At 42.8% G+C, this 26,957-nt stretch overlaps 1 long non-coding RNA gene and 6 pseudogenes across 2 annotated transcripts in view; all 7 read right to left on the bottom strand.

Moving 5' to 3' along the window:
* The window catches only part of LOC132517774 (uncharacterized), a 70,492-nt gene that overhangs the window by 6,921 nt on the left and 36,614 nt on the right, over nt 1–26,957 (bottom strand). The window lies entirely within an intron of this gene.
* LOC132517763 (cytochrome b-like) lies at nt 848–2,026 on the bottom strand (annotated as a pseudogene).
* LOC132517925 (NADH-ubiquinone oxidoreductase chain 5-like) lies at nt 1,987–5,956 on the bottom strand (annotated as a pseudogene).
* Nucleotides 6,680–8,259, bottom strand: LOC132517764 (ATP synthase subunit a-like; annotated as a pseudogene).
* On the bottom strand, nt 8,375–10,160 carry LOC132517765 (cytochrome c oxidase subunit 2-like; annotated as a pseudogene).
* On the bottom strand, nt 17,419–19,583 carry LOC132517926 (protein FAM76A-like; annotated as a pseudogene).
* LOC132517927 (protein KHNYN-like) lies at nt 19,907–22,236 on the bottom strand (annotated as a pseudogene).

The raw sequence follows: 26,957 nt of genomic DNA on the forward strand, positions 1-26,957 counted from the left end.
GCCCGGGGGGAATAATAGAGTACTATGTCCTGTAACCATTAATTAAATAACACCTGTTGGTTGTGCTAGTCCAATCAAAAATACACACAGGTCCAGCTACAATTTATCTGACTGTGACAGGGCCTTTCTAAGGCCATAGCTGAGTCGGTGCAGGCCCCCCCCCCAAAAATAAAAGATACCAAATGTATGAAACCTCAGTTATGTGTGAGCATGGGCTGATTAGTCATTAGTCCATCGAGATGTCTTATTTAAGAGGAACGAGTGGGCGATTTTAAGTTAAGATGGTCCTGAAGTAAGATCACTGTTAGCTATCCCCACGGAGTATGGGCCCGGTGCGAGAAGAGGGATCCCTGCCGAGCGGGTTGCCTGTTTCACGCAGCATGGTGATTAAGCTTGTGATCTAATGGAGCGGCCATAGGATATAATGGAAATAAAATTGTTAGGGGATATATAATATGTACGAGTATGCATATTATGTAATATGTAAAATTAATAAAATTTAATACGAGCTTTAACTTACCGTATGGAAAATAAATGAATGCACAATAATACATTGCATGTACATATGAATATTTACAAGGAGAGACTAAATATTAATATGCATGTGTATATATGTATGTGATGTGTACAATAAAATGTTTTTAAAACAAATTACTTTTAATACTGACATAGTACTATAACGTTATGGTAACTCTACAATAAGCTTTTTTCAAGGAATAGTTTTTGTAGAATTCCAGCTTTGGGTGTTGGTGGTGAGGTTTAATGTCTCTTCCTTGAGTCTTAGGGAGGAATGGGGTTCTCCTTTTCCGGTTTACAAGACCGGGGTATTTTGTTATACTACAAAGACTCTTCATTTTAAAAGTTTATTTTCAATAAGGCTGATTGTTGGTATTAGCACTAAGATTAGGAGAAAGTATAGAATAGATGCTAATTGGCCTACGATGATGTATGGGTGTTCTACAGGTTGGCCTCCGATTCATGTTAAGGTTAGGAGGTCTGCGATTAGAGTTCAAAATAGGAGTTGGCTAAAGGGTCGGAATATTATGCTTCGTTGTTTGGATGTTTGAAGTATTGGAATAAAGATTAGGATGAGGATGGAAAGTAGTAGTGCTAGTACTCCTCCAAGTTTATTGGGGATTGATCGTAAGATTGCGTATGCAAATAGGAAGTATCATTCTGGTTTGATGTGTGCAGGGGTGCTTAGTGGATTTGCTGGGGTATAGTTATCGGGGTCTCCTAGTAGGTCAGGAGTGAGTAGAGTTAGTGCTAGCAGGGTTAGGATTAATAGTAAAGCGCCTAGGATGTCTTTGATTGTGTAGTAGGGGTGGAATGGGATTATATCTATGTTGGATGGGATTCCTGTGGGGTTATTGGACCCTGTTTCGTGGAGGAATAGCAGGTGAACAGCTACTAATGCTGTGATGATGAATGGGAGGATGAAGTGGAAAGCGAAGAAACATGTTAGTGTTGCTTTATCTACGGAAAACCCGCCTCAGATTCATTCTACCAAGGTAGTGCCAATGTAAGGGATTGCTGATAAGAGATTAGTGATGACGGTTGCGCCTCAGAATGATATTTGTCCTCAGGGTAGGACATAGCCTACGAATGCAGTGGCTATAACTATTAATAGTAGGAGTACGCCAATGTTTCATGTTTCTTGGAATATATGAGAGCCATAGTATAGACCGCGTCCGATGTGGGCGTAAAGGCAGATGAAGAATATAGAGGCTCCATTTGCGTGTAAATAGCGAATGAGTCAACCATAGTTAACGTCTCGACAGATGTGTGCGACTGATGAAAAGGCAGTTGAGGTGTCTGGCGTGTAGTGTATTGCTAGGAATAAACCTGTTAGGATTTGTATGATTAGGCAGAGGCCTAGTAGGGAGCCAAAGTTTCATCATGAGGAGATGTTAGATGGAGTGGGTAGGTCAATGAATGCGTCATTGAGAATTTTTATTAGTGGGTGTGTTTTTCGGATGTTGGTCATTAAGGTTCTTGTAGTTGAATTACAACGATGATTTTTCATGTCATTGGTCGTGGTTGGAGTCCATGTGAGAATAATGGCAATATATATTGTTTTTATTATGAGCACTATTTTTGTAATTAGTCTTGTGGGGGTTTCTTCAAAACCTTCACCAATTTATGGTGGTTTAGGGTTGATTGTGAGTGGTGCTATGGGATGTGGAATTGTTTTTAGTTTTGGGGGTGCGTTTTTAGGTCTAATAGTATTTTTGATTTATTTAGGAGGAATGTTAGTTGTGTTTGGTTATACAACGGCTATGGCTACTGAGCAGTATCCTGAGGTTTGGGTTTCTAATAAAGTTATACTAGGGGGATTTCTTTTAGGTTTGGTGGTAGAGTTTTTAGTGGTGTTGTATGTTTTAGAGGGTGGAAAAGTGAATGTTGTGTTTGAGTTTAATGGGCTAGGGGATTGAGTCATTTATGATACAGGGGATTCTGGATTTTTTAGTGAGGAAGCTATAGGGATTGCTGCATTGTATAGTTATGGCACTTGGTTGGTTGTTGTTACTGGATGGTCTTTGTTTATTGGTGTAGTGGTTATTATGGAGATTACTCGGGGTAATTAAATAGTAGTATACTAAGGGTTATAGTGATGAGGAAAGATAGGCAGTAGAGTTTGATAAGGCCTTTTTGGTTTGAAGTTAGTGTGGAGGCCTTTAGTTGAATGAGAGCTATTGTTTTTGGTAGAATTGTTTCTGTTCAGGCTAGGTCTAGTAAGGAGGTTGCGAATTTCTGGCTTATTGTCAGGACTAGGTGAGGGGGTAAGCGATGTATGATTGTGGGGAAGTAACCTAACAGGGTAGAGAATTTAGTAGAGTCTCATGGATAGGGATATTTTAGGTTTTTTGAGTAGGTGTTAATTTCGAATGCGAGAATAAAGCCTAGAGTTGTTACTATAAGGGCTGTTAGTTTTAGGTATAAAGGTATAGTTATTAGAGGGGTAGTTATTGGGGGTATGCTGTTGGAGAGGATGAATCCGGCAAAGATGCTTCCGATTAATAGGCGTTTAATGGGATTAATCAGTATAGGGTTAGTTTCATTAATGTTTATGAGAGGAGGGAAGCAAGGTTGTCCTAGTAGAGTAAAGAAAATAATGCGAGTGCTGTAAATAGCTGTTAGGGAGGTGGCGATTAGTGTTAGTAGTAGGGCTCAGGCGTTGGTATAAGACGAAGTGGCGGCTTCAATGATGAGGTCTTTAGAGTAGAATCCTGTGAGAAATGGTATTCCTGTTAGTGCGAAGCAGCCGATGATTAGGGCAGTTGTGGTGAAGGGAAGGATTTTGTATAGCCCTCCTATCTTTCGAATATCTTGTTCATTGTTTAGATTGTGGATGATGGAGCCGGAACATAAGAATAACACGGCTTTGAAGAAAGCATGTGTACAAATGTGCAGGAATGCTAGGTGTGGTTGGTTGAGGCCTAATGTCACTATTATTAGGCCAAGTTGACTGGAGGTGGAAAAAGCAATAATTTTTTTGATATCATTTTGGGTTAAGGCACAGATAGCTGTGAATAGGGTGGTGAGGGCACCTAGAGAAAGTATTATTGTTTGAATAAACTTGTTATTTTCTGTTAGAGGGTAGAAGCGGATAAGTAGGAAAATTCCCGCTACGACTATTGTGCTTGAATGGAGTAGGGCTGAAACAGGGGTGGGACCTTCTATTGCTGAGGGTAGTCAGGGGTGTAGACCAAATTGGGCTGATTTTCCAGCTGCGGCTAGTGTGAGTCCTGTAAGAGGGAGGATTGGGGGATTTTGGTTGAGTGTGAAGATTTGTTGTTAAGTCTCATGCATTTGTATTATGTAGGAATCAGGCTATGGATAGAAGGAATCCGATGTCTCTGATACGGTTGTATAGGATTGCTTGAAGAGCGGCTGTATTAGCGTCTGTTCGTCCGAATCATCAGCCAATTAATAGGAAAGATATGATTCCTACTCCTTCCCACCCGATAAATAATTGGAAGAGGTTGTTAGCTGTGACGAGGATAAGTATGGTAATGAGGAAGATAAGTAAATATTTGAAGAATTGGTTGATGTAAGGGTCGGAGTGCATATACCATACTGAAAATTCTATGATAGACCATGTAATGAATAGTGCTACGGGCATAAATATAAGTGAAAAGTAGTCTATTTTAAAGCTGAGCGTTAGTTTAAGGGTATGGATAGTAATTCAGTGTCAGTTTGAGATGAGTACTTCTTGATTTGTGTGGATAAATATTATTATTGGGATCAGGCTGGTGATGAAAACAAAGAGGGTTATATTTTTTACATAATGTTGGTACTTGTTGTTTTGTAGAAGTTTGTACTAGATGCTATAACGGGGGCGATCAGTATGAGTAGTGTGAGTAGGGCGGAAGAAGTAAATAAGTTTATTACTTTTATTTGGAGTTGCACCAATTTTTTGGTTCCTAAGACCAATGGATAACTACTATCCTTTAAAAGCTTGAAAAAGCCACATTGTTAAGTGTGGAGTGCATGAATTAGCAGTTCTTGCAATACTTTTTCGGTAAGTAAGAAGCTTTTGTCTTCTGTTTTTAGTTTCACAAACTAACGGGTTTTTTAAACTATACTTACAATAGAGAGGTCCTAAAATGATTTTAGGGTTTAGTGACAGGAGTAGGAGAGGGATAATGTGTAGGGCTATTAAGGTATGCTCTCGTGTAAAAGTAGGGGTAAGGTTGTTAATATGGTGTGTGTGTTTGCCGCGTTGTGTTATGATTAGTATGTATAGGGAGTAGAGGGCGGTGATTACAATGTTCCTATGAGGATGATAGTGAGGTTTGATCATGAGAAAGTTGATATAATTATGAGCAGTTCTCCGATCAGGTTAATGGTAGGGGGTAGGGTGAGGTTTGTTAGGCTTGCTAATAGTCATCAGGTAGCTATTAGTGGGAAGAAAATTTGTAGGCCTCGTGCTAGGATTATGGTTCGGCTATGAATACGTTCGTAGTTTGAATTTGCTAAACAGAATAATATGGAGGATGTAAGGCCATGGGCAATTATTAAGGCGGTAGCTCCTATGTAACTTCAAGGGGTTTGGATAAGGATAGCTGCAATGACGAGTGCTATGTGGCTGACTGAGGAGTATGCGATTAGTGATTTTAGATCTGTTTGGCGTAAGCAAATAGAACTGGTTATGATTATTCCTCATAGAGATAATACAAGGAAAGGGTAGGCTATGTGTTCTGTTAGGGGGTTAAGAATTGATGTGATTCGTAGTATTCCATAGCCTCCAAGCTTTAATAGTACAGCTGCAAGGACTATTGAGCCTGCAATGGGGGCTTCTACATGTGCTTTGGGTAATGAAAGTGTCAGATCAGGAAGTTGATGATGGTTGAGCTCAGTATTGTAATAATAGGAAATTTAGGGGGCCTACTGTATTTTGTAAATACGTTAGTGCTACTAGTAAGGGGAGAGATCCTATGAGTGTATAAAATAAGAAGTAGAGTCCTGCGTTAAGTCCTTCTGTTTGGTTGCCTCAACGGGTAATGATAATGAGAGTAGGAATTAATGTGGCTTCAAATGTAATATAAAACATAATTAGTTCTATGGCAGTGAAGGTTATAATTAAGAGGATTTGTAGTATAATTAGTATTGTAATGTAGAGTTTTTTTCGGGCAAGTGGTTCTTTTAGGAGGTGAGATTGGCTTGCTATTAGCATCAAGGGGAGAAGTCATATTGTTAATATTAAGAGTGGTGCGGAAAGGGAGTCAGAAAAATGTTAGAGAGTAGTTAAGGCTGTTATCGTTAAATTGGTTAAGTAGAAGTAAGCTTGTAAAGCTGATTAGCAAACTGTGGGTTGTAGTATTAATTCAGATAAAGTTACTTTTTGATAGTCAAGTTAAAGGTATAAGTATAATAGTAGGAACGATAAATTTTAGCATTGGAGGAGGTTAAGGTTTTGTACATAGTCAGTACCATACGTGTTGGAGACCATGACTAGTAAGGCTAGTCCAATAGCTGCTTCGCAGGCTGCAAATACTAGGAGAATGATTGGTATCATGTTGGCCAGGGTGAAGTGTGTGTTTAGGATTGTAAGGGCCGCTAAGATGAATAATGATAGTACTATGCCTTCTAAGCATAGTAATGCAGATATTAGGTGGGATCGGTATATTAATAAGCCTGTGAGGGATACTGTAAAGGCAATTAAAATGTTAATGTGGACTAGAGACATTTGGTACTTGTGAGTTTAGATCACAGTCTAGTGGGTCGAAACCACTTGTTTTATTTTAAACTAAGTATCATATTTATCTCATTCTAGGCCTTTTTGGGATCATTCATAGGCTAGGCTAGCTGCTAGTAGGGAGATTAGGAATAGGGCCATAAGGAGTATTGTTGTTAGATTATTTGTTTGGATTGCTCAAGGTAAGGGGAGTAGGAGAGCAATTTCTAGGTCAAAGAGGAGGAAAGTAATTGCTACTAGGAAAAATTTTATGGAAAAGGGTAGACGAGCAGATCCTATTGGGTCAAAGCCACATTCGTAAGGGCTGGTTTTTTCTGCACAGACGTTTAGTTGGGGGAGTCAAAAAGCGATACGTATGAGCAGTAAGGCTAGGGTTGTATTCGTCAGTAACGTTAATAGAAGGTTTATTGTTCTTTTTCGGGGTGTACCGAAACTAACTGATTGGAAGTCAGTTGTACTTGTTAATACTAAAAGGACTATGAACCTCATCAATAGATTGATACATAGAGGAATAATCATACGACGTCTACGAAATGTCAGTATCAAGCAGCGGCTTCGAAGCCAAAGTGGTGGTTTGATGTAAAGTGGAACATTATTTGGCGTATGAAGCAGACGATAAGGAAAGTGGATCCGATGATGACGTGTAGTCCGTGGAAGCCTGTGGCTACGAAGAAGGTAGAGCCGTAGACTCCGTCTGAGATTGTAAGTGGGGCTTCATAGTATTCTGATGCTTGAAGTAGGGTGAAATAGAGGCCGAGTGTGATTGTGATGAGAAGAGCTTGGAGTATGTGTTTGCGGTCGCCTTCCATGAGACTATGATGGGCTCAAGTGATAGATACACCGGAAGCTAATAGCACGGAGGTATTGAGGAGTGGGACTTCTAATGGATTTAGAGGGTGGATACCTGTTGGTGGTCAGGAGCCTCCTAATTCAGGAGTAGGGGCAAGGCTTGAATGGTAGAAGGCTCAGAAGAAGCCTGTAAAGAATGGGACTTCTGATAAGATAAATAAGATTATACCATATCGAAGCCCCTTTTTCAACGGTTGGTGTGTGGTGGCCTTGGAAGGTGCTTTCTCCGACGATATCTCGTCATCATTGGTATATTGTTAGGGTATTTGTTAAAAAGCTTAAAGTCAGTAAGATTATTGAGTTGAAGTGGAATCATATGATTAGGCCTGATGTTATAAGAAATGCTAGGAGAGCTCCTGTAAGTGGTCAAGTCAAGGACTGGGGTTTACTATATGATATGAGTGGGTTTGGTGGGTCATTATGTATTGTCCTGCAAGTATAGGCTCACTAGTAAGGTGAATACGTAGGCTTGGATTAGGGCTACGGCGAATTCGAGGATGATTAATACGGTGAGGATGGTGAATGTGATGAGGGCTGTGAATAGACTAATATCTATTAATGCAAGAGTTGCACTTCCGATTAGGTGTAGTAATAGGTGACCTGCCGTGATGTTCGCTGTTAGCCGTACTGCTAGAGCTAAAGGCTGAATAAATAGGCTGATAGTTTCGATTATTACTAATATAGGGATCAGGAAAGTGGGTGTGCCTAGTGGTAGAAGGTGGGCTAGGGATATTTTTGTCTTGTTACGGAAGCCGATAAAGACAGTGCCAGCTCATAACGGAATAGCTGTGCCTAAATTTATAGAGTTGAGTAGTGGGTGTGAATGAGTGGGGTAGTATTCCAAGAAGATTTGTGGAAGCGATGAAGAGGAAAAGTGAGATAAGTATTAGAGATCAGGTTTGTCCTTTGTGGTTATGTGTAACTATCAGTTGCTTTGATGTAAGTTTGGTTAGTCATTGTTGGATAGCGATTATACGATTGTTGATTAATCGATTTGGTGCTGGGAATAGTATGGTGGGAAATATAATAATTAGAGTAGTGATAGGAATACCTAGTATAATCGGGATTATGAAAGGGGCAAATAGATTTTCGTTCATGTGTGGTTTCAAGGGGTTTGTTGTTTTTGTAATTTAGTGCACATTGGTTTGGGGGAAGGAGAATAAAAATGCTTTGAGATTTTTAGTTGAAGTAATGTGAAGAGGGTAAAGGGCAGAGGATGGTAAGGAGCCATGTTGATGTATCTAGTTGTGGCATATCATTAAGGGGAGTTTACAGCTCTCAATCTTTAACTTAAAAGGTTAAAGCTAGTTCAGCTTCTTAATGAAGTTATAATATGGATGCAGATCATTTTTCAAAGTTCTCTAAGGGTACTAATTCGAGAACGATTGGCATAAAGCTGTGATTTGAGCCACAGATTTCTGAACATTGTCCATAGAACAGGCCAGGTCGTGTTGATATTAGGGTGGTTTGGTTTAGGCGTCCAGGAATTGCATCTGTTTTTAGACCCAGGGAAGGGACAGCTCATGAGTGTAATACATCTTCTGAGGAAACTAGTATTCGGATTGTTATTTGTATGGGTAGGACCATTCGATTATCTACTTCTAGCAATCGTAGTTCTCCTGGTTTTAGATCCGAGGTTGGAATTATGTATGAGTCAAAATTTAGGTCTTCGTAGTCGGTATATTCATAGCTTCAATATCATTGATGTCCTATTGTTTTTACGGTAAGGGAGGGATTGTTAATTTCGTCTATTATGTAAAGAATTCGTAGAGAAGGTAGGGCGATTATAATTAAGATAACGGCTGGGAGGACAGTTCAAATAGTTTCTACTTCTTGAGCGTCTATTGTACTAGTGTGTGTTAATTTGGTTGTATTAGTGTAATAATATAAAGAACTAAGGAGCTAATTAGGAAGACAATCATTAATGCGTGGTCATGAAATTGTAGAAGTTCTTCTATAACAGGTGATGCTGCGTCTTGTAAGCCTAGTTGGAAAGGGTGTGCCATGGAGATATACAGGATTTTCACTTGTGATTTAACTTTGACAAAGTTACGTAAGACTTTACTAATATCTCGCTCATAAAGAAAGACATAATGGTTATGATGTTGGCTTGAAACTGATTAGAGGGGGTTCGATTCCTTCCTTTCTTGAATATTTTAGGTTGACATATACCGGTTCTTCAAATGTATGGTATGGTGGAGGACATCCGTTTAGTCATTCAAGGTTTGTGGAGGTGAGGTCTACTGCTAATACTTCCCGTTTAGATGCGAATGCTTCTCAGATAATGAAGATTATTAGTATGACTGCTGTCAGTGAGATAAAGGAGCCTATTGATGAGATGGTATTTCATGTTCTGTAGGCATCTGGATAGTCGGAATATCGGCGAGGTATTCCAGATAGGCCTAGGAAGTGTTGTGGGAAGGATGTCATATTTACACCTACGAATATAATTATGAATTGGATTTTTGTTCATGTTGGGTTAAGTGTATAGCCTGAAAATAGTGGAAATCAGTGGACGAAACCTCCTCTGATGGCAAAGACAGCTCCTATTGAAAGTACGTAGTGAAAATGGGCAACTACATAATAGGTGTCGTGGAGAATGATGTCTAGGGATGAGTTAGCCAGGATAATACCGGTTAAACCTCCTACTGTGAATAAGAAAATAAAGCCTAGAGCTCATATTAGGGCGGGAGATCATTTAATACTTCCTCCGTGAAGTGTTGCCAGTCAGCTGAAGACTTTTACTCCTGTAGGAATTGCAGTAATTACAGTGGCTGATGTAAAGTATGCTCGTGTATCTACGTCTGTTCCAACTGTAAATATATGATGAGCTCATACAATAAAACCCAGGAAACCAAAAGAAACTATAGCTCATACTATTCCCATATACCCGAAAGGTTCTTTTTTCCCCGAATAATAGGTAACGATATGTGAAATTATTCCGAAGCCGGGTAGAATTAGAATATATACTTCGGGATGACCAAAAAATCAGAACAGGTGTTGATACAGGATTGGGCCGCCTCCTCCTGCCGGGTCGAAAAAGGTGGTGTTTAGGTTTCGATCAGTTAATAGTATGGTAATTCCGGCTGCTAAGACGGGTAGCGATAGTAAGAGTAAAACTGCTGTGACCAAGACTGATCACACGAAGAGAGGTGTTTGGTATTGGGTTATAGCGGGTGGTTTTATATTAATGATAGTTGTAATGAAGTTAATAGCCCCAAGGATTGAAGATACACCGGCTAAATGTAGAGAGAAAATAGTAAGGTCTACTGAGGCTCCTGCGTGTGCTAGGTTTCCGGCTAGAGGAGGGTATACAGTTCAGCCTGTTCCTGCGCCGGCTTCAGTGATTGAAGATGCTGTCAGTAGGAAGGAAGGGGGAAGTAGGCAGAAGCTTACGTTGTTTAGGCGAGGGAATGCTATGTCGGGGCTCCAGTTATCAAGGGAACCAGTCAGTTTCCAAATCCCCCAATTATGACAGGTATAACCATAAAGAAAATGATTACGAAGGCGTGGGCTGTTACTAGAACATTATGAAGTTGGTCGTCTCCGATAAGTGTGCCGGCTGACCTAATTCAGCACGAATCCACAAGCTGAGACCAGTACCCACTATTCCTGCCCAGGCGCCAAATAGTAAACACAGGGTACCAATGTCTTTGTGATTGGTAGAGAATTGTCTTCCGTTTATGAACCTAAGGTAAAATGGCCGAGTAGGCATTAGACTGTAAATCTAAAGACAGGGGTAAAGTCCTCTTTTTGCCAAGTCCTGTGGTGAGTAATCATTTTGAATTGCAAATTCAAAGAAGCAGCTTCAATCCTGCCGGGACTTCTCCCGCCTTTTTTTTTTCTCGCGGCGGGAGAAGTAGATTGAAGCCAGTTTATTAGGGTATTTAGCTGTTAACTAAAAGTTCGTGGGAGATGTATCCCTCCAATCTAGTGAGGATTTAGCTTAATTAAAGTGTTTGATTTGCATTCAATTGATGTGAGGTATGGTCTTGCAATCCTTATTGGGCAGGGGTTAAGTAGAATTATACTTGCTTAGGGCTTTGCAGGCTCTTGGTCTTATTTAACCTAAACCCCTATAGTAGGACAAAGAGTGCTGGTGTAAGAGGTAGAAGTATTGTGGATAGTACGATTGCTGTTGGTACAAGGGTTATCTGTTTTGTGGAGTAGAATTGTCATTTTATTTTTATGTTGTTGGTAGAGGGGAGGAGGGTTAATGCTGTGGAGAAGGTAAGGCGTATATAGAAATATAGGTTGAGTAGAGCTGTGATGGCTATGAGGGTGGGTAGGATGAGGGTATCATTTTTTGTTAGTTCTTGAATAATTATTCATTTGGGTATAAAGCCTGTGAGTGGAGGAAGTCCTCCTATGGAGAGTAGGGTGAGCATAGTAAAGGTTGTTATAACAGGTATTGTATTTCATGTTTGGGATAGTAGTAGTGTGGCGGTAGTGGAGTTTTGGATAAGTAGCATAAATATGGTGAAGGTTATTACAATATAAATTAATAGATTTAGTAGGGTGAGGGCTGGGTTGTATAATAAAATAGCGGTTATTCATCCTATGTGAGCAATTGATGAATAGGCTATGATTTTTCGGAGTTGCGTTTGGTTTAGTCCACCTCAGCCTCCGATTAGAATCGATAGAAAGGATATAGTGATTATTAGGTGTAGAGTGATTGATGGTGAGATTTGATAAAGGATTGAGATGGGTACGAGTTTTTGTCACGTAAGTAGAATTAGTCCTGTGCTTAGGGGAACGCCTTGTGTAACTTCTGGTACTCAAAAGTGAAAAGGGGATAATCCTAGTTTAATGGCTAAAGCTATTGTTATTAGAACGGATGCTGTTGGGTCGAATAATTTTATGATGGTTCATTGGCTGGAGTGTATTAGGTTAATAATAATTGCTAGTATGAGTAATGAGGATGCTGTGGCTTGTGTTAGAAAGTATCTGGCTGAGGCTTCTGTGGCTCGAGGATTAGGTTTTTTCATTATGATAGGAATGATGGCTATCATGTTTATTTCTAGTCCAATTCAGGCAAACAGTCAATGGGAGCTAATGGTTACAATTGTTGTGCTTAGGACGAGGGTTGTTAATAGGGTGATGGAGACGAATGGGTTAATTAGTATGGGAAGGATATGAACCAACATTTCCGGGGTACAGGCCCGGTAGCTTATTTAGCTGACCTTACTATAGATTATGGTGTAGTGTGGTAGCACGGAGGATTTTGAATTCTTAAGGGTAGGTTCGATTCCTATTATTCTAGAAATAAGAGGACTCCAAACCTCTATTATTTACTCTATCAAAGTAATTCTTTTGTCAGACATATTTCTTATTTTATGTTTGGGGTGGGATACCTGCTGTTATAATGGGTAGTGAGATGTGTCATATGCAGAGAGCTAGTGTCAGTGGGAGGAAGTTTTTTCAGAGGAGGTGTATTAGTTGGTCATATCGGAATCGGGGGTAGGATGCTCGGATTCATAGGAAGGATATTGTTAATAGTAGTGATTCAATGATTAGGTTTGTTGTGCATAGTTCTGGTGTGTAGGGGTCATGGAATGCTCCTAGAAATAAGATAGTTGTGAATATGTTTATTATGATAATGTTAGCATATTCTGCTAGGAAGAACAGGGCGAAAGGGCCTGCTGCATATTCTACATTAAAGCCAGATACAAGTTCTGATTCTCCTTCTGTGAGATCGAAAGGGGCTCGGTTAGTTTCTGCTAAGGTGGAAATAAATCATATTATGGCTAATGGTCATGAGGGGAAGAGCAGTCATGGTTTTTCTTGTGTAGTGTTTAGTGTGGATAGAGTGAAGGAGCCATGTATTAGAAGTACAGATAGAAGAATAATAGCTAATGTTACTTCATGTGAGATTGTTTGTGCTACTGCTCGTAGTGCTCCGATTAAGGCGTATTTTGAATTGGAAGCTCATCCAGATCATAGGATAGAGTAGACGGCTAGGCTTGATGTTGCTAATAGGAAGAGTACTCCTAGGTTTATGTTGATGAGGGGGTGTGGTATGGGTAGGGGAGCTCATATTGTGAGGGCCAGGGTTAGTGCGAGTACGGGTGCGATGATGAATATGGTGGTGGAGGATGTGGCTGGTCGTAAGGGTTCTTTGGTGAATAGTTCGATTGCATCGACGAAGGGTTGTAATAAGCCATATGGACCTACGATGTTTGGTCCTTTTCGGAGTTGTATATAGCCTAGGATTTTGCGTTCTACTAATGTTAGAAATGCTACAGCTAAAAGAATGGGAAGGATGAGTGTTAAAATGTTAATTATAAACATTTGTTGAAGAGAGGATTTGAACCTCTGGGTATAAAAGCTTAAGTTTTATGCAATTGCCGTACTCTGCCACTTCAACAAAGCCCTGGTCTTGGGCAGAGTATGTTTGCGCTAGTTTATTAGGTTGAGACTGGGTCACTAATTGTTTGAAGGCGCTTTTTTAAAGTTGGCCTTATTTCTCTTGTCCTTTCGTACTGGGAGAAATGCGTAATAGATAGAAACCGACCTGGATTAACTCCGGTCTGAACTCAGATCACGTAGGACTTTAATCGTTGAACAAACGAACCCTTAATAGCTGCTGCACCATTAGGATGTCCTGATCCAACATCGAGGTCGTAAACCCTATTGTCGATATGGACTCTAGAATAGGATTGCGCTGTTATCCCTAGGGCAACTTGTTCTGTTGATCAAAATTTTGGATCAATAAGTGATATTATACTTTGGCTGGTAGGCATAGGTTTTAATCACTCGGAGGGTTTTTTATACTCCAAGGTCACCCCAACCGAAATTGTCAACTCATATAAAGCTTTGTTATCCCTTGGTGGTATTATTTTGTGCTTTTTGGGTTGATTAATTAAAGCTCCATAGGGTCTTCTCGTCTTATTGTGTTATCCCCGCCTCTTCACGGGGAGGTCAATTTCACTGATTAAAAGTAAGAGACAGTAAAACCCTCGTGTGGCCATTCATACAAGTCCTTATTTAGAGAACAAGTGATTATGCTACCTTTGCACGGTCAAGATACCGTGGCCGTTTAATGATTGTCACTGGGCAGGCAGTGCCTCTAATAGTGGTTATGCTAGAGGTGATGTTTTTGGTAAACAGGCGGGGTTTGTGTTTGCCGAGTTCCTTTTACTTTTTTTAATCTTTCCTTGGTGCACACCTGTGTTGGGTTAACAGTATGTTTAATAAATAGTTTAGTGTGCGAGGAGAAAATTTTTCTTGTTTCTCATATTAACAGTATTTCTTCTATAATTAAATAGATTAGTCCAATAGTCAGGCTAGGAGTTATTTTACTTATTGTTGAAATTAAAACTTATTTTTGTTGTTGAGCTTGAACGCTTTCTTAATTGGTGGCTGCTTTTAGGCCAACTATGGTTTAAGTTTTATATTACTCTCTAGTAAAGGTTGTATCCATTTCTAAAAAGCTGTACCTTTTTAGACTAACAATTAAACATACGTTGAAACTTGCTGTGGTTTTTAGTAATGTTTAATGTTGAACTGAAATTCCTTTCTTGGACAACCAGCTATCACCAGGCTCGTTAGGCTTTTCACCTCTACTTCCAAGTCTTCTCACTATTTTGCCACATTGATGAGTTTGTTCTAGTTACTGCTTATAAGTAGCTCGTCTGGTTTCGGGTAATTTAACTTAAGATCTCTTTGCTAAATTATTACTAGTTAAGTCATTATGCAAAAGGTACAAGGGGTGAGCTTTGCTTTTTTCTACTTTTAATAATTCTTTCATCTTTCCCTTACGGTACTTTCTCTATAGCGCCACTGATATTTAAATTTCTATCTCCTATACTTTAAATGTATGGTAAATGTTTTATTTGATTAACTTATAGTAGTAGTGATGGGGAGGGGTATGGGCTAGAAATAGTTCAAGATGTGCACAAGTTGTGAAATCTTCTAGGTGTAAACTAGATGCTTTATTTAAGCTACATCTTGTTTATCCAAGCACACCTTCCGGTATGCTTACCTTGTTACGACTTGTCTCCTCTTATACGCTTGCTTAGCATGGGTTACCGATCTGGGGCTTTGCTATGGTACTTGAGGAGGGTGAGGGGCGGTGTGTGCGTGCTTCATGGCCTTATTCAATTAAGCATTCTATTCTTAATTTACTGCTAAATCCTCCTTTAGTTTTTAGGTTTCATAAAAACTTTCGTGTGGGTTATAAGGGGTGTTCTTATTATAGAAAATGTAGCCCATTTCTTCCCAATCCATAGGTTACACCTTGACCTGACATTTTTATGTGCGATAGTTGTGCTTACTTTCGTTCCTTTTTTAGGGTTTGCTGAAGATGGCGGTATATAGACTGAAGTAGCAAGGATTGGTGAGGTTGATCGTGGTTTATCGGTTACAGAACAGGCTCCTCTAGAGGGATATGAAGCGCCGCCAAGTCCTTTGAGTTGTGGGCTGTTGCCGATAGTACTCTGGCGAATAGTCTTGTTTTAGGACTATTTAAGTTTACGACTGAGCATAGTGGGGTATCTAATCCCAGTTTGGGTCTTAGTTGTCGTGTACTCAGTTTATGGTAAAGTTACTTTCGTAGTTTAACTGCATTTTAATTATGGCTTTTTACAGCTTAATTAAGGCTTGACTTTATTTTTGTATTGCTCCTTGACACTCTTTACGCCGGGTGTCTATTAATTTGGGCCAATCGTATGACCGCGGTGGCTGGCACGAAATTTACCAACCCTAGTTAGCATGGCTAGGTCAAACTTCCGTTCATAGCCTAATTCTTGTCACTGCTGGATCCCGTGGGGGTGTGGCTAAGCAAGGCGTTATGAGCTACTAGCGTAGTGCGCTTGATACCCGCTCCTTTTAGTCTTTAATGATTTGGAGGGCGTTCTCACTGGGATGCGGATGCTTGCATGTGTAAGTCTGCTAACAACTAATAGAAAGGCCAGGACCAAACCTTTGTGTTGATGGGGCAGTAATGCCCATCTAGACATTTTCAGTGTCTTGCTTTATAAAAATTTAAGCTACATTAACCCGTGGAGTAGAAAATTATTTGTATAATTTCATTATGGGGCTTGTGTCAGATTTAGTATTGATTTTATTAAAAAAAAGTGTACGTAGATCTAGGGACGAAGCACTGTAGGGGGGTGGTGAATATTAAAGACGATCAGTTTTGTAAGGGGTAAGGGGGGTTTAAACCCCTATGAGATAGAGTTTTTTGAGCCCGGGGGGAATAATGGAGTACTGTGTCCTGTAACCATTAATTAAATTACACCTGTTGGTTGTGCTAGTCCAATCAAAAATACACACAGGCCCAGCTACAATTTATCTGACTGTGACAGGGCCTTTCTAAGGCCATAGCTGAGCCTTGTGAGAATGCTCACCAATTAGAAGCATTTGCTCCTCGGAAATGCCTAGCAAGTTAAACTTACTGCTACACTTTTGGGTAGACTGAGGTACAAATGTCGTCTGCCCTTATGATTACCTCTAACTCTAGTTCCGCCCCCTGCATTAATGATTCCAAGGTAGCTGGTTTTCCTGTTTCATGGCACACTACACATCTCTAGTTCCTTTCACAAACATCATATAGAGGACCTGAGACAATGGCTAGAAATGCCAATCTATCCTCTCACCTGGAAAAGGCCTGAAGGGAAAACAGGACAAAATTCAGGCAGGGGCCAAGCTGCTTTTGATACAGAAGCACCTGTTTTCAGCACATTTCCATTAAAAGCAGGGCTGGGTAGGGAGGAGTGGGGAAGAGGTAGAGTGATATCACTGCCCCAGTCAGACTTATGGTCCCTATTATCCCATTTTGAATCAGGTAAAAAAAAAAAGTTACCTGAAAATGGCCCAGTATGACAATGGATATAAGGGTATTTTTTTAAAAACAGGTGGCAGTGTGAGAATTTAAAATCAGTCACATAAAACAATCAAGAAAGGGGCAGGGGAGCAAGTGTCCAGTACAACCTGGGCAACCTTCTTTCTGCCCTTAAGTGCCTTTTGGAGGATTTCTTGGAAGAGCATGTAAGAAGATACTTAACTCCATACTTACATATTGAATTGTTTCACCTTAGCAATCAGTTTTTAAGGCTCCAAGGTAACAAGAAAGAAAAGATCTGATTCTTTTACTAAACGCTAGAGAGTAGGACTTTTTTTTAAGAGGCATCACTTTTACAAGAAGAATGAGCTAGGCTATCATTATTCCTTTATCAAGAAAAAGTTTATTTTTTTAAAAAGTAAATTAAAACTCTGGCTATACGTAGTATAAAGTTCATACATAATATACCTGGAAAAAAAAACAAAGAGTATACCCTGAAGCAAAAGGTTTATTGGAGAGAAAAAGTCTCTTCCACGGTACCAAGTCTTAAGGTGGCAGTTTTCAAAGTTCAGAGGGTGGCAGTGATGTAATTAATGCCAAACTGTTTGCTCGTGGGTGTGGCAGGATGCAGTGATGGACCAAAAACAAAAAACCATTCTGCAGTGACCAGCACACACACGCACAAGTAACGAGAGAGACAGTAGTACTGAGAGAAGGGTTTGGGATAGAGAGAGGGGAGTGAGGGAGAGTATGAGAGAGAAAGAGAGAGCCTGAAACCCCAAACATTCAAGCATGCAGTCATAATACAGCACAAAGCAGGTGTTTCCATTCAGCCCACTGCAATCGCACAAAGAAGGGTAACTGGAGTTAAATAGAAATTTCTTAAGAAAGCTTGCAATTCCCAGAGAACAGCCAGGTTGCCACCCTAACCCAGGAATCCGTTGCTATTGCCAGGAGCGTCCTTGTGGTCTCTCGTGGTCTCTCATGGAGAGGTTATAGCTCCTGACTTCTCTGACTTCTTGTTCTTGGACAGCTTGGCTTCAGGAGCTCTCTGTTTGGCCTGCAATTGTTCTGTAACTTCTTTGTGGGTTTCTCCATCTGGTTCATTTTGGCTCTCATCTGAGATGCTTGGTATTGAGAATCAGCCTTCAACTCCGTGACCACCTTCTCTTCTCTAAATTCATCTGATCCTTTTGATGCGGCGTCTTCTTCAGAGTGGCTGCTTCTTCCTTTGGGCAAAGGTGACAGAGTGGTCAGTGCCTGGTGAGTCCAGAGCTATCGCCATTGGTTGTGATCAACTCAAGCCTGGATTTTTTCTTTAGGATCTCATTTTGAATTGAAGATGTAGGAAGTGTTTTCTTGCTGCTTCTCCTGGTGGCTGGCACGGGAAGAAGTGCTCAGGTGCTTCCTCTGCTCTTTGGTCTTCTGAAGGACCCGTTTGTATGAAAGTGTGCACAGCCAGCGTAACAATTTCCCGTCTACCTTTTTTCTGCCATCTTTCCTGTCAAATGCACCCTGCTGCTTGCCCCGTTCACAGGAATGTGGTGGCCCATACTTCTTCTCTGAATTCGTGCAGCGGTGCCAGTGAATGCTGCAGTTACACTGTAGTGCTGGCGAGGTTTGGGCATGCCACACAACTGCACGTTCTGAGCACACTTCTCGCATACTGTATTGGTTTTACTCTCCTGCCGGTACTCAGTCCTACAGTAGGTGCACTTCACAACAGGGGGTACAATCCGACATTCCTTGCACAGCTGCTGCCCCTGAGACAGCGCTTCGAAGGGGAAGTGCTGGCGGCATTTGGTGCAGGCGTTGCTCACCGCCCCTACCGGCCCCGCCCGCCGCTTTCTCTCTTGTGTGTCTCTTTGGAGAAATGTCTATTCACGCTCATTGCCCATTTTGGATTTGGTTGTTTGGTTTTTTGTTGTTGAGTTTTAGGAGTTCTTTATATATTCTGGATATTAATCCCTTATCAGATACATGATTTGCACATGTTTTCTCACATTCTATATGTGCCTTTTTACTCTGATGAGAATATCTTTAGATTCACAACTTTAATCTCAAGCAGCCCAATTTGTCCTTACTGTTTTGTTCTGGGCCTTTGGTGTCATATCCAGGTGTCACATCCAGGAAATTATTGCCAAATCCATTGTTGCAAAACTTTTGTCCTGTTTTCTTCCAAGAGTTTTATTGTTGTAGGTCTTACATTTAGGTCCTTGAGCTATTTGACTGCTCAGCGCTCAAGCAAGTGCATTAACCGGGGACTGCGGACTTTCTGACACATTCGTTCAACTGTAAACAAACACCTGAATGCAACAGGAGAGCTGCCATTGATAGGAAGGAACCCTGAGAGTTTTCTGCAAACAGTCAACCCTATTTTGTAAATGTGGATTTGCGGGGGGGGGGGGGGGTTGCCCAAAAGGGACGCAGCCATTATAGGGCATATTATACTGAAGGATGCAGTGTTAAAAAATCTAGGGCACAGGTCCTGGGGACAGAGGACCCTCAGCTCTCTGAAAGTGAGGTTTTGGTTAGGAAGCCTGTGCAACCACAGACAGACACACCTGAGGCTTGGTCCAAGTACCTTTCCTCCAAGGAGCTTTCCTCCACGTTCTCATCTCTCCTCCCAACAGGCTTTTTTACCCCTGACTTGTAAGGTCGCAGGCAGGCATAGCTGAGACCAGAAGCCAAGTCTCCCTCTGCCTTCTCCAGCAGATCCCTGCTGCCCCACTGTGACCCAGACCCCATAACACTAGCCTTTCCAGGGCCCAGCATTCCCTTTGATGCGCCCAGGAGCCCAGCCAGGCCTGGGACTCGTCCTGTCCTCTGGCCATCAGAGCAGCAGCCAGGAGGAGGAAAGGCTTAGCTTCCTGGCCACCTGTTCTACATTCCCCTCCCACCCACTCTAGCGTCCATCCCCAGCTCAGTTCCCCTCCCACCCACCCTAGCCTCCATCCCCAGCTCAGCATAGAGGAGGGGCCGACAGTCCCCATCTCCGTGACCCACCCTTCCCAGCAGCCCCCATTCCCTACAGAAACCCTGCATGGTTGAGGTCCTGACTCAAGATGAGATCAGTTCACCTTACAGACCTGTCCCCAAAGTGCCCCAGGCAAGAGCATTCCCCACACAGGGTGAGACTGGGTCAGGGTCTGAGCAGCAGAGGGACCCTCACAGAATGAGCTGAGCTGGATGAGGCTGGGGCTGACGGGGTGGCAGTCACTCAGGCAGGTGAGACTGAGCAGGGCCTCAGAGAGCTGGTTGACGTCCCGGCAGTACGGCTCCCGCTGCAGGATGAAGTCCAAAACACCTCCAGCAGCTGGTGCTGGTGCCGGAGCCGCTCTGGCTCCCGCGTCTTCCGAATGCCACCACTGCCTTTTTCCTCTTCTTTTCTCCCCCGCTGCTGCTGTGTTCTGTGAAGCCCCTGGCAGAATGCTGCACCTTAAAAGACCCCTGTGCCCTGACCGGCTTCTTCAGGAACTCATCCAGTATAGGGCCATTTCGCCCCAGTGGGTCATCAGGCACCATGGTTTCCCACGAAGGTGAAGGGCAGCAGGCGCTCTAATGATTTCCATCCACTTCTCAGACTCCTCTGCCAGGTCCCAGAACTGGTCATTGGAGACAGTGATCCCATCGGTCTCTTCAGCCAGCTTTACCATGAACCTGTCGTCATAGGAAGAGATCCTCTTGCCATCCAAGACCCGGGAGGGGGTGAGGGAGAGCAGGCTGAGGGAATACAGCTTGTGCAGGAAGTGACCCTCTCTGACACCTTGGAGTCCCTACTGAAATGCCACTGAGGCACAAAGACAGTTATGTCGCGGTGGCCACGGTCCCAGAAGTACTGCACAGCAATGGCAATGCCCTGGCTGGAGGCCATGCGCCATGGCCACGTTGCTGCCTGGCGGAGGTCTGGCTTGCGTGGCACATTGGCAAGGCACAGGGTGAAAGGGTCCTGGAGGGCCTCCTGGAAACGCTGCGTGCCAGTCACCAATTACCCCCCCAGGTGCCTCGTTTCCACGGAGACCCCCGACCTTGAGCCACGACCTGCTGCTTGTCTGCCCAGTCTCCTGTGTCCCCTCCATCTCTGCAGTGCCAAGGGGGTTCAGGCGCTGGTGGGGGGCTGCGCACTCTTGGAGGTGAGGCTTCCCCATTATGGAGCTGCTGCAGGAGAGAGGCTCCCCGGGGTTGGGCTGCCTTCTGAAGGGGCCCTGGGTGCCAGGAGGCTCGCCCTGGACCCAGAACCTTCCTCTCTCCTGAGGCACCCACTCCTTCCATCCCAAATCCAGCTCCCTGGGACCACCGTGCTTTGTCCCCTCCTTCCCCATAGCATGTCTCTCTCCCCTGCCACCCTGCAGGTCCTGTGTCCAGAGACTCCCTGCCATCACTCAGGGGACTCCTGACTCCCTGGTGCTGAGCACCCAGCAGACCTGGGCTCCCCCACTCCCAGGACGGGAATGTTTGGGGCCCTGGATGCCTCTTGAACCAGGCTCAGCAGTTCTTCCTGGACAGCAAGGGGCAGCTGCAGCAGGGCCTCTGTGTGGGCATCCCCCCGGGACTGCAGCAGAGAAGAGAATTCTCTCAGCTCTCCAGCGCACTGAGAGGCTCCAGGGGATGGCCCCAGCCGAAAGTCCCAGCTCAGCCGCTCCACCAGCTCCTCCACTCGGCTCTGGACCATGACAAAGGCACCAGCTCCTCCACTCGGCTCTGGACCATGACAAAGGCCTCGGTCAGGCTGCTGACCATCAGCGAGCCGGGCGCCCCCGGCACCAGGTGGGCTGATGTGCTCCAAGTCAGCCAATCAAGGAAGAAGCCCTGGGCTCCCAGAAAGATGCAGTGCAGTTTGGGTGAGTAGTGAATTGCATTCTGTAGCTCTGGGCTGCAGAGACCCTTCAGGTACTCCTTGGCTCTGCTGGCGTTCTCCTTGGGGCTCTCCAGCTGCAGCCAGATGTGAGGGTTCTCAGGACAGTCCTTCGGGAGGACGCTCATCCCCACCCTGAAGATGCGCTCCACATGGGGTTGCTGTTCTTGCACCTTGTCCTCGGCCTCTGCAGACACCGCAAAACGGTCATGGGACGGGGAGCCAGCCCCCCAGGTAGGCATGGCTCCTTGGCCGCCCAGCCCCAACGGGGACCTCTCTTCCCCACATCACAAACAGTTTTTTGAGTCATTTCCTGGCCAGGGGCGGAGTAAGCTGGGCCCCTCCCGGGGCTGGGCCTGCACTGAGCCCCAGTGCGTGCCTGCCCCCGCCAGCTGCAGGCTGCTCCCCGCCTGCGGCCGGAGCCTTGGCCCAGGCCCCCCAGAGTTAATTTTTGTATATCATGTTAGGTAAGGGTCCAACTTCATTCTTTTCCATGTGGATATCGCATTTCCCAGCATTGTCTGCTGAAAATGCTGTCCTCTCCCCCATTGGATGGTCTTTTCACTCTATTCCCTTGGTCTATACATCTGTCTTTATACCAGTACCACATTGTTTTGAGTACTGTAGCTTTGAAATCAGGATATAGGAGTTGTCCAGTTTTATTCTTCTTTATCAATATTGTTTCGGCTTTTCAAGACCCCTTGAGATTCTAATTTGAATTTTATGATGGGTTTCTCCTTCTGCAAAAAATATTGGGGTATATATAGTTGGTTAACAATATTGTGTTACTTTCAGGTGTACTTATACATGTATCTATTTTTCAAATTATTTTCCCATTTAGGTTATTACAGAATATTGAGCAGAGTGTCCTGTGCTATACAGTAGTACAGTAGGTCCTATTTTAAATATAGTAGTATGTATATGTCAATCCCAAACTTCCAATATATCCCTCCCCCTACATCTTTCCCCTTTGGTAACCATACGTTTGTTTTCTAAGTCTGTGTATTTGTTTTGTAAATAAGTTCACTTGTATCATTTTTTTATTTAAAGATTCCTCATGTAAGTGATATCATATGATATGTCTTTCTCTGACTTACTTCACTTAGTATCACTTAGTATGATAATCTCCAGGTCCATCCATGTTGCTGCAAAAGGCATTATTTCTTTTTAATGGCCGAGTAATACTCCATTGTACATATGCATCACATCTTCTTTATCCATTCCTCTGTTGACAGACATTTAGGTTGCCTTTCATGTCTTGGCTATTTTAAACAGTGAAACAGTGCTGCAGTGAACATTGGGGTGCATGTATCCTTTCGAACCATGGTTTTCTCCAGATATATACCCAGGAGTGGGATTGCTGGATCATATGGTAGCTCTATTTTAAGTTTTTTAAGGAACCTCCATACTGTTCTCCATAGTGGCTGTACAAATTTACATTGACACCAACAGTGTAGGAGGGTTCCCTTTTCTCCACACCTTCTCCAGCATTACGGGTAGACTTTTTGATGATGGCCATGGCCATTCTGACTGGTGTGAGGTGCTATCTCTTTGCAGTTTTGATTTGCATTTCTCTAATAATTGGTGATGTTGAGCATCTTCTCATATGCCTGTTGGCCATTTGTGTCTTCTTTGGAGAAATGTCTTTTTAGGTCTTCTGCCCATTTTTTGATTGGGTGTGTGTTTGTTTTTTGCTATTTAGTTGCATGGGCTGTTTGTAGATTTTGGAGATTAATCCCTTGTCTCTAGCATCATTTGCAAATATTTTCTCCCCTTCTGTGGGTTGTCTTTTCATTTCTTTATGGTTTCCTTTGCTGTGCAAAAGCTTTTGAGTTTAATTAAGGTTCCATTTGTTTATTTTTGTTTTTATTTCCATTACTCTAGGAGACAGCAGATCAAAAAAGATATTGCTGCAATTTATGTGAAAGAGTGTTCTTCCTATGTTTAGGTCTTTAATCCATTTTGAGTTTATTTTGTATATGGTGTTATGTGTAGAAGTCCAGTTTTCCCAGCACCACTTGTTGAAGAGACTGTCTTTTCTCCATTGTATATTCTTGCATCCTTTTCTTAGATTACTTGGCCATAGTGCATGGGTTTACTTCTGGGCTTTCTATCCTGTTCCATTGATCTATATTTCTGTTCTTCTGTGCCAGTTCCGTACTGTTTTCATCGTGTTTGTAGTATAGTCTGAAGTCAGGGAGCCCGATTCCTCCAGCTCTGATACTCTTTCTCAAGATTGCTTTGTCTATTTGGGGTCTTTTGTGTCTCCATCCGAATTTAAAAATTAAAAATTTTTTGTTCTAGTTCTGTGAATGACATTGGTGATTTGATAGGGATTGCACTGAATCCTATAGATTGCCTTGGGTAGTTATAGTCATTTTGAAAATATTGATTCTTTCAACCCGAAAACATGGTATACCTTTCTGTCTGTTTGTGTCATCTTTGACTTCTTATAGTTTTCGGAGTACGGGTCTTTTGCCTCCTTAGGTGAGTTTATTCCTAGGTATTTTATTCTTTTTGATGCAGTAGTACAGATTCCTTAATCCTTAATTTCTCTTTCTGATCTTTCGTTGTTAGCATATAGAAATGCAACAGATTTCTCAAATTTGTATCTCTCAATTTTTTGTATCCTGCAACTTTACCAGATTCATTGATGAGCTCTAGTAGTTTTCTGGTAGCATCTTTACAATTTTCTACATATAGTATCATCTCTTCTTTTCCAAGTTGGATTCCTATCATTTCTTTTTATTCTCTGATTGCCATGGCTAGGACTTCCAAAACTGTGTTGAATTAAAGTGGTGAGAGTGGGTGACTTCTCTGTTGGCACAGTGGTTAAGAATCCGCCTGCCAATGCAGGTGACATGGGTTCAAGCCCTGGTCCAGGAACATCCCACATGCTTTGAAGCAACTAAGCCTGAGCACCACAACTACTGAAGCTTGCGTGCCTAGAGCCTGTGCTCCGCAACGAGAGAAGCCACTGTGATGAGAAGCCTGTGCACCACAACAAAGAGTAGCTCCTGCTCACCGCAACTAGAGAAAGCCTGTGAACAGCAACAAAGATCCAACACAGCCAAAAATAGTAAAAACAAAACAAAACAACCCAGGCTCGCAACTCCAAGGTTAGGGTGAGCTCTCCTGTTAGTAGTAATATTTCATACCTGTTGTCGCAAATTAAGCTCTGCCCATGCAACTCCACTGAGGATAACAAACTCTGAGCCTAGTTTCTCCTGGATTCTGCCCTAAGTACTAATTCACTAATTTAAATACATGTCCTTTCCCTGTAATATAAACGGTGTATTTCTGAAACTAGTGAATCCCCAGACCTGGGGCTGGTCTTGGACACCCCTGACACCCCACAATATGATAAGAAGTAATTCACTAGAGGAGCTTCACAGTCAATTGAAACTGGCAGAGGAAAGAATCAGTGAACTTGAACACTGACTGATGGTACAATCTGAAGAACAGAGAGAATAATATGAATGAAGGTGGAAGAGCCTCAGAGAAATGTGGGGCAGCGTTTAGTGCACCAATAGCTGGGTGATGGCAGCAGGAGAGAAAGAAGAGGACAAATACAGGACAAATACTCAAAGAAGTACTGGCTGAACACGTGCTAAATTTATTGAAAATCACCAAACTACATATACAGATGTCCAATGGACTCTGAAGAATAAACTGCAAAGTGTTCCACACACAGATATGTCACAGTGAAAATGGTGCAAGTCAAAGACAAGGAGAAAAGCTCGAAAGCAGCAAGAAAAACACCTTGTCCCCTAAAAGCGAACCACTGTAAGACCATGAGCTGGCTTTTCAGCTGAAACCAGGGAGGTTACAGGTAATGGGATAACACATTCAAAGTTACGAAGAGAAGCCACCGCAATGGGAAGCCCGCACACCGCAAGGAAGAGTGGCCTCCGCTCGTCGCAACTAGAGAAAGCCCACGCACAGCAACGAAGACCCAACGCAGCCGAAATAAATTAATTTAAAAAAATTAAATAACTAAATAAACAACAAAGAAAAAACTGGCATCACAAACAGGATGGATGGAGTCATGCTTGCAACTGACCTCAGGGAATAGGAACTGGGAACCAGGCCAAGCACCACCTGCAGTGCCACCAGGAAATGCAACGTGAATTGTTATCTGTATCACCAGCACCACCTGCAGTGCCACCAGCAGTATGAATTGGTATCTGTATCACCTGGAGTGATGTGCAGGGGGCCTTCAGCCCATCATCAGAGAGGGGTCATCCTGTGACAGCCCGCTCTGCCAGTGCTGTTGAAACAGACGCACAGCTCCTGCCACAAAGGTTCCCATCCCCAGTATTACAGACATGATACTGACATCTCAAGGCTCCTATTTAGCTGTCCAGGATCCGGCCAACAGGTTTTACTTGGCCCCAATTATTGAAGACTCACAACCTCAACTTGCTTCCACTTTTTTTTTTTTAATTTTATTTTTTTTATTGTCTGAGGATAGATCCTCGTGATGTGTACCCAGGGGATCCCACTGCAACCATTAGGTCAGTTCTGCTCACCACAGGGGGCATAATAAAGGCTGATCCCCCGATGCCCCGAGCACCCACGGCAGTTTTAGGCTGTCGGAAGGAGAAACCGAGGCACTTAACAGAGTCAAACCGACCCAAGGGCTACTCCCTGACGAGCTAGACTCAGAAGCCGCACACATCTGATCCATCGCACTGCCCTTAGAAAACTGTTCAGATCATGTCTCATATCTGAATCAGGCTAGCAAAATTAACAACGGGAAACCGTGCCTTGAAGGCTGAATAGCTCCTGGACAGACAGCCACCTATGGTAACACCAGCTGAGTTTATGTATGATGCCCATGGAACTGATACTTGCAAGTATTTAACCAAATGGGAAAACCTGACCAAAGATAACTTGTCCCTGAAGTGGCCAAAATGGGGTACTTTTGATTTACCTACATTGGTTTATTTGCACGTTTAATTAGAAAAAGCATACATCTTTATTGGAGTATATAATTGCTTCACGATGCTGTGTTAGTTTCTGTTGTACCCCAAAGCGAATCCACCATATGCATGCACATGTCCCCATATCCCCTCCCTGTTGTGTCTCCCTCCCACCCTCCCTACCCCACCCCTCTAGGTGGTCACAAAGCACCGAGCAGACCTCCGTGTGCTATGTGGCTGCTTCCCACCAGCCAACTGTTTTACATTCGGTAGTGTAGTGTATATAGGGAGGCATATTCTAATTGGGACCTGGAAGCCTCACAAGTGAGGAAATAATAAAAT

This window comes from Lagenorhynchus albirostris, chromosome 3 (genome assembly GCF_949774975.1).
Source record: "Lagenorhynchus albirostris chromosome 3, mLagAlb1.1, whole genome shotgun sequence".
In the NCBI taxonomy this organism is placed as follows: domain Eukaryota; kingdom Metazoa; phylum Chordata; class Mammalia; order Artiodactyla; family Delphinidae; genus Lagenorhynchus; species Lagenorhynchus albirostris.